The sequence below is a fragment of the Echinops telfairi genome, unplaced genomic scaffold (assembly GCF_000313985.2).
Source record: "Echinops telfairi isolate 266 unplaced genomic scaffold, ASM31398v2 ScPeMD7_7469;HRSCAF=8507_0, whole genome shotgun sequence".
NCBI lineage: Eukaryota > Metazoa > Chordata > Mammalia > Afrosoricida > Tenrecidae > Echinops > Echinops telfairi.
In genome coordinates this window covers 69,657,336-69,666,036 of record NW_022111372.1, presented here as the reverse complement: position 1 = coordinate 69,666,036, position 8,701 = coordinate 69,657,336, and the positions used below count along the sequence as shown (strand labels likewise).

Below are 8,701 nucleotides of genomic sequence, written 5' to 3'. Positions count from 1 at the left end.
TGGGAAAGACAGATGCCATGGGATGACGGAGACAGATGCATCTGTGAACAGCGAATGAAAGGCAAGGAGTGTCTGTAGCCACGAGAAACGAGGAGAGAGGCACGCAACAGTTTTTCTCTGGAAGCCTCCGAAAGAAATTGACACAACCAACGCCCTTCCAGCCTCCAGAACTGAGAGACTAGATTTCTGTTCTTTAAAGCCCCCTACAGTCGGTCCTTTTGTTATGGCCTTGCTAGGACCCTAACACGGTAAGAAATGGCATGGAGGTCACATCGGACCTCTTCCAACTGTACAAGGGCGATTGAGAAGCCAATTCACATCTCCCCAAGGGTGATTACTAGGAGGTGTGCTTCCACCTTCCAACTTTCTTAAACCTCCTCTGACACCCACCATCCTTCCCATGACACCACTTCTTTACAGGGGTTCAATCAGCCTTTGCAACGGCCATGCAGAACGCACAGATAATTGTGGGCTTTTAGTCGGAAATGTTACAGGTTACAAGTCAAGATCAGAAAATATTACCCTTTTGTGCGCAGCCATGCCTCTCCTCAGCCAAGCTGGTGGTCATGTCTCTCTCAGTCCCCAGGCTCTTAGCCAAATAGCCTCTTGATCTCAGGCAAGTGTTAGAAAGCTCCTCTCAAAAACAAACCACCCTCACTGCCCCTGTGTTGACCCATAGAGATGCTACAGGACAGGGTAGAACTGCCTGTGTGAGTTTCCAAGACTGTGACTCTATGGGTGTAGAAATCCCTGTCTTTCTCCCACTAAACTGCTGGGCAGAAGAACAGGGATATCACAATGAAGCAAAGCAGTGGACTTCCCAGACGAAAGAAAAAGTAAAGTTTAGTACCTTTGTGTAGGAGTTTGCCTTGTAGCAGCATCAGGTGCTCCTTGGGAATGCATCAGCATTTGGGGAGCTGTCAGGAGCCCCGGTGGATATCCATTGGGCCATGATCCACGAAGTCAGAAGCTTGAAACCACCAGCGGTTCAGTGGGAGAAAGACAGATTTCTGCAGTTCCACCCTGTCCTATAGCATCTGATTCTGGTAGTATGAGAAAGCTCTGTCTTGTCTACTGTATTATGCATGAGATAGAGACTGAACAACCTTGTATATGTGAGAAAACAGAAGTCTAGAGAATTGAAGTGAGAGGTTCCCAAACTAAAGGCATCACCTGTAGCAGCCAGACTTTCCAGTTGCGCCTAGGTGATTCTGATGTGTGATGAACCCATGACTGTCAGAGGAGAACCATGCTACATAGGGTTCAAGGGCCTGTTTTGCAGAAGTAGATCACCAGGCCTTTTGTCCAAAGAATCTCTGGGTAGATTCTTCACCTCAGTTGATAGTCAATTGCATTAACTATTTGTATCCCCCTTAGCCTCAGCAACATCTTAGTGCTGGATGTAAAACAAAACAAAACAAAAACATATTCTTGGACCTAGCCTCAGAGATTCTGTTTTAAGAGCTTTCAAGTAGGTCCCAGATCTCTGTGGCTTAAGTCAAACAATTGCGATGTATGACTATGTATACTATATGTTGTAACATGGCCAAGCTTATACTTTTAGTTGACCGGATCAGTATCTATTCTAATTCTCTATGAGTCCCCAAACCCGTACTGTAACATCATGCTTTTTAGGATTGTACAAGAAAACTTTTAAAACACACACACACACACACACACACACACACACACACACACGACTGCAGACATGCTTTGTTTCACTCTCATTGCTGTAAACAGTTCAACAAAAAATATGAAATCACATATCCTATCAAGTCTACATTTCTTCCCAAAGGGGAAGGAAATATTTTCCTTCTATAGATGACTCTGTCTATTTTAGACCTAACACTGGGCTTATTAAATGCTCACTGTCCTGTGCTAAGTTTGGTAAGTGACATTGAACTGGTTATCTGGTTGCAAGTGAAATTAAGAGAACAAAACACATTCACAAGAGTGTGGAAGGTCAGCTCTCCTTAATAAAGGACTCTTGGCTATGTGAAATTGGAAAAGAAATGATGTATTCTGCAGCTATTTTCATTCCATTAGCTTAAGTCAAGATGAATAAAGGCAAATGTGGCTTCAAAGATTAGCTTCCCAATCTGCTGTGTATCCAAGGGGCTTACCTGGCTCTTTTCTTCCACCTTTGCTCTCTTTCCAATCATCTTGGAAGCTTGAATCTGGAACATTCACATCTACTGAGGGTAGATGTGTACCTTTCATGTTTCTCTATGACAAGACATACAGCTCAGGGTTTTCATATCTACTGATCATTCGATGCAGGATTAATGTGTTTTTGTCTCTGAGGCATCCATCATTTGTCTAATTCAAGATACAAACCAACATAGGTTCCTGATGCCATCTGACATCTAACTCAGGAATGGGAGCAGGCTCAGTCTAACCAGTGGAATCGGGTTTCTTAAGTTGCTCAGTCTTATGACTTGGGAATTTCAGTGTGTACCAGGATAGCCTACCACAGACAAGGACCATCCAATTAAAGAGGACAATACTTCAAGTATTGTCACTCCAATGAAAGGGAATGATACTTCAAGTCTTCTCATAAAAGTATAGATTGCATCTAATTATTATGCTCTTTTTGCTAGCTTCTACTGAAGCAAGGCCGACTCCTGCAGATCTTACATAAAGCAGCAGTCCTACATTATCTTTATGATTGCAAACATGTTTGAGTTCATCATTTGTCTACAACACCAATCAATCTTTCCTACTGAGGTTTCCCTCATTCTCGATGGTCCCTTCTAATAACATGTTCAAGAATCCCTGATAGTGCTGCGGGTTAGGTGTTAGGTTGCTAACTGTGGGGTCAACATTTCAAACCTGCTCTGTAGCTATCTGCTTCCCTGAAGATGTACAGTCTTGGAAACGTGATATAAGGTTGCTATGAGTTGGAATACACTCGATAGCAATAGACTAATTTGAAAGTTGGTTTTTTTTAATGACGTTCTGTAAAAATAGTGTAGTGTTGCCATTTGATCTCCCCTTCCTTCATGAAGGAGCAGAATAGAACTCATCAGTCGAAGGCCCATTCCTGTGAGGCTGAGGCGATGCCTTCAACCTCCAACCTTCCTTAACAGTTCCACCACCAGGTGTCTTTGCCAAAGCACTCTCAATTTTTCTGCTGGGTTTGATAATTTATTGCAATTGCCACAAAAATTAAAACCTGCACAGATCATATTCATTATTCGGAGGCTCTTGAAGGGAGTTAGAAGGTTAAAGTTCAGGGTCAGAAATGCTCCAAACATAGTTCTTTGGTCAGGACAGTTCTTCCTTGCCATGCCTGCAGGCGGGCTTCGCGCTGTCCCCAGCCCCTTGGTCTGGCCCCAGCCCTGCTCAGACAGTGTGTGTCACAAAGCTCCTTTGTACTACTGAGGAATGCCCAAAGGCCTGGTACTCTATTATAATAAGTTTTAGCTCCTTGAGCTAACAACTCATTTTCCAGAGGTATCCGAGTGAGCAAGTAAATCTCTTGCACAGAGGCATTCGGTTTTACTTGCTCTGTGGACCAAGAATTCCACCAGCCTGTCTCATTTGCTGACTCTTGGTTCCTTTGCTGCAATCCCACTATCTCTTCTCTGGTGTCAGAGCTCTCTGTCTTGTGTCAAGGAAGGTCAATGTCTTAGGGATCTTGAAATTCAAAGGATCTCCCTGATTTCTGGCTCTTTCTTGATAGTGGTGAAATTGCTCCCTGCTGCTTCTAAGATGGGTCATTTTAGAGTTCCAAATTTTTACAATCACAATTGTGGTTGGTTTTGGGTGCCGTGATCACGTCATTTATGCCCCAAAGAGACCCTGTGCACATGATGCACGACAAAGGAAACACTGCCCAGTACTATGCCATCTGCACAATTGTCCTGCGCCTGACTCCATTGTTGCAGCCACTCTGTCAACCCATCTCATTGAGGGCCTTCCTCTTGTTCACTGTGCCTCCACTTCACCAAACACGAGGTCCTATTTTAGGGACTGGTCTCTCCTACAAAATGTCCAAACTATGTAAGACAAAGTCTCCCCATCCTTGGCTCTAAGATGCGCTCTGGCCATACTTCTTCTGAAACAGATTTATTTGTCCCCTGGGCAGTCCATCGCTCTTTCAATATTCTTTCCTGGCATCATGATGCAAGTGCATTGATTCTTCTTCAGTCTTTCTCATTCCATGTCCAACTTTCATATGCATACGAGACAAATGAAAATACTTGAGTATTTTAACTTCATTTTCAAAATAGATTGAGTCAGGCACACGCTGGCCCTTAAAGAGTAAAGTAATGCTCTAAAGAGGTCTTACACAGCAGATTCAACTAATGCACCTCATCTTTTGACCTCTTGATGGCTGCTTCCATGAACATTGATTGTGGATCCAAGCAAGACAAAATCCTTGGCAACTTTCACTTTTACTCCATTTATCATGATGTTACATATTGGTTGGATTGTGAGGATTTCAGTCTTTTTGGCATTGAGTCCTAAACCATACTGAAGGCTGCATGTACTGCTTCAATCTTTGTTGGATGATCTTAAGCAAAAATTTACTTACGTGTGATATTAATGATATTATTCTATAGTTTGAACATTCTGTTTGGTCACCTTTCTTTGGAATGGGCATAAATATGGATCTCTTCCAGTCAGTTGGCCAAGTTACTGTCTTCCAAATTTTCTGGTATAGATGAATGGCTGCTTCCAGGGCTTCATCACTGTGTTAAAATATTTCAATTGGGATTCCATCAATTCCTGGAGCCTTATTTTTGGCTAATGCATTCACTGTCATTTGAACTTTTTCCTTCAACTCCATTGGTCCTTGCACATATACTGGTATGTTATTGCCACTAACAGTCCAATCACCATCACAATTAGTCCTGTTATTAATCATATACAACTGAAAAATATAATCTGATTTGCACTTTTCTCCAACCTTCCCATACCCAGACACATCAAGAAAAGAGGAAATATTCCCAAAGTACATCACTTCACCAAGTTGTTTGGAGGCAGCTACAAAGACTGTGGTTAGAAGAACCATATGAAATAATTCACTGAACCAGTGTGCATTGACAGAGAAAGCAAATGAGAACTGTCAAGGTCCATTGTCTAATTTCAGAAAGGGGTTGCCAGAATTTTCTTCCAAATCTTTCCTAGCATAAACACTCCACTGAAACGTGTCTGTCATGATTGACCTTGGTGATATGTTTAGTAACATTTCATTAGTGCTGCTATTGAGCATATACATAGGAGAACATGCCGTGGTAGAGCAATTTCTATGTGTACAGCTCAATGACACTGATTGCACCTTTTAAAGTTGCTCAACCACTCTCAATCTCCCCACCCCAGCTTTTCCTCATAAATTAACATAAGCTCCCTGTCTTCTCTTTCAAGTGCTTTGTTGATTGAACTCTATCTAGATAAAACACTTATCTATGCCAAGCACTTGGTTGTCTATGCATGAAACACTGAAGACAGCTCCTTGACCAAATGACTAGAAAACATTCATATCTGTACCTATTCCAAAGAAAGGTAGCCCCAAAATACACATATATGCAAATTTAGAGCAATATTATTGATAATCTAACAGTGGTTGCTGTTGTGCAATGACAGGGAGCTGCCAGAGTTTCTGGCCAGATTTAGAAGATGAGGAAAAGGCATATCATTGCTTATGTCAGATGATCTTTGCTCAAAGCAGAGAATACTAGAAATATATTTACTTGTGGTTTTGTTTTTTTACTATGCTAACGCATCTGACTGTCAGGATCATAACAAACCTTCTGAAGAATAGTGATTCCAAAATACTTCATTGTGCTACTGTGAAACCTGCACATGGATCAAGAGGCAGTTGTATGAACCGAACTAGGAAATACTGCATGGTTTCAAATCAAGAAAGGTGTGCCTCAGGGTTGTATCCTCTCACCAAACTTGTTGAATCTGTGTTTTATACAGATAACTTAGAATCAGGTTTATATGAAGAAGAATGTGGTAGTGGGATTGGAGGAAGGCTTATTAACAACCTGCAATATGCAGATGACACCTCTTGCTGAAAGGAGGAGGACTTGAAGTACTTGCTGATGAAGATTAGGGGTTGTAGTCTTCAGATTACATCTCAATGTAAAGAAAACAAAAATTCTCACAACTGGAGCAATAGGTAACACCATGATGAACAGCCAAAAGTTAACATTGTTAATGAGTCTGCCTTGCTTGTGTATCCTCAATCAATCCTTATGGCAGCAGCATTCAAGAAATCAAACAATGCTTTGCATTGGGTGAATTTGCCGCACAAGACCCCTTTAAAGTGTTGAAGAACAAGAGTGTTATGTTAAGAAAAATGGTGCTTCTGATTGAAGCCAGGGTATTTTCACTTGCCCTGTATGCATGTCAAAGTTGGACATTGAATAAAGAAGACCTGAGTTGATGCATTTGAACTATGGTGCTGGCAAAGAATACTGAAAATACCCTGGGCTGCCAAAAGGACAAACAAATCTGTCTTGGAAGAAGTACAACCAGAATGCTATGATCCTTAGAAGGAAGGATGATAGGACATCAGGAAAGACCAGTCCTTAGAGAATGACATCATACTTGATAAAGTTGAGAGGTAGCCAAAAAGAGCAAGGCCCTCAACCAGATGGATTTCCACAGTGACTATGACAATGGACCCAAACACAAGAACAAGTGTGAGGATGGCACAGGACTGGGTGGTGCTTTATTCTGATGTACACACAGTCACGTGAGTTGGAACTGGCTGGACGGCCCTTCCACCACCACCAACATAGATAGCTCTTAAAAGAGAACCACACTTAAGGCAGATAGTCTTTGCTAGTGAAGCTAAACTGATGTTTGAGCTTAAGAAATCTCATGGGATGTTTTTGGTTGAATTTGATGGTTTAAAGATTATCTCTGAGCAATTGTTTCAGGGATTCACCTAGGGCTCATGGAACCAGAAATTCTGTTCTGGATTTTCTCCTTTGTGATCAGCATTCTTCTACAGAATCTTTGATTAAAAACCTCCCAGTTATGGTAGCTGGGCACATCCCAATTATTCATGGTAAAAGAAGCAATTGTTCTCAGAAGCAACGAAGCAAAAACCATAAAACCAAACTCACTGCTATTGAGTGAAATCCATTTTTTCTTCCCATTCCTGATTTTACTTCTGTCTTCATTCATTCATCTATCTATGGACATTAGATTGTTTTCTTCTTTTATCTATTGTGCTCCAAAGAATATTGATGTTTGAGTCTCTTTGGTCCAGTTTTTGGAACTGTTGAATCATGTGGTAGTTTTAGTTTTATTGAGGAAGCATCACATTTATTCCATATTGGATATATCATTTTGTATTGATTGGGGTCCCAATTTACATATATCCTCCTAACATTTGTTATTTTCTTTATTTTCCTTCTCTCTTTATTTGTTAATCATAGTAACACTGTCTTAGTGGCAGTGAGATGGTATGTCATTGAAATTAGGATTTGCATCTCTCTAATGATAAATGACCTTGAACATTTTTTATGTGTTTGTTGGTCATTTGAATGTCTTCTTTGCTAAAATGTCTGCTCACGTTCTTTGCCCATTTTATGATTAGATTATTTTCCTCTTTGTTATTAAGTTGTTGAAAAGCCTTATATATATTTTGGTTATTTGATTCTTGTTGAATATATGTTTGCCAAGTGTATGATACCACGCAGTAGGTTATTTTTTCACTTTTATTAGCAAAGTCTTTTGAGGTTTGCACAAAAATTTTAAACTTTTATGATGTCTATTTAGTTAGCTAGTTTTTTCCATTGTGTTTTTGTCATTGTATTAGATAGCCATTGTTTTAAACTAGGTCTAGTATACCCTTAATTTACTTTTAAGAATTTTATCGTTTTAGTTTTTGCATTTAGGTCTGCAATCCATTTTGAATTTGTTTTTGTGCATAGTGTGAGGCATGATTTCTTTTTTTTTGCATGTTGAAATCCAATTTTCCTGATGCTACCTATTGAAGAGGCTCTACTTTCCTCATCAAATGGATTGATTAGTCTTGTCAGAGATCAGTTGGCCATAACTGTGTGAATTTACTTTTGCATTCTCAATTCTATTCCGTTGGTCTATGTGTCTATGCTTAGAATAATGTCAGGCAGTGTTGATTACTGTAGCTACATAATATACTCTACTATCAGAAACTGTGAATCTTATTTTGTTGGTGTTTTTGAACTTGCTGTAGGTATTCAGGACCTCTTACAACTTCAGATAACACATAGAACTGGTTTTTCTGTTTCAGTAAACATGGCTATTAGAACTAAATGAAATTGCATTTAATCTATAGATCACTTTATGTAGTATTGACAGCTTAACAATACACTTTTCCAATCCATGAGCATAGAACAGATTTCTTTTGGCAATGCTTTATAATTTTCATTGTGGAAGTCCTTGAAACCCTTGGTTCCATTTTATTCTCTGGGATGTTAGTGTCACAGGAGCAGGACAAGGCTGTCCGCACCCATGAAAGTTTTCAGTCTCAAAACCCCTGTTGCTATTGGTAGGAAGTGACTCAAGGTTCCGTGGCCGTGAGGTTTGCTTCTATTGCAAGTCGAACTAACTTTCTAGTTTCCCTTTCAGATGTCTCATCACTGGTGAATGAAAATCCAACTGAGTTTTATTTGTTGAGCGTGTGCCTTGCAGCTTTGTTAAATTCCTCTATAGCTGTAGAAGCTTTTAAAACAGATTCCTTGGGCTTTTC

The 8,701-nt window shown here is 40.2% G+C and overlaps 1 pseudogene; it reads right to left on the bottom strand.

Moving 5' to 3' along the window:
• The window catches only part of LOC101641775, a 7,745-nt pseudogene extending 5,525 nt beyond the window's left edge, over positions 1 to 2,220 (bottom strand).
• Positions 2,221 to 8,701: the final 6,481 nt, after the last annotated feature.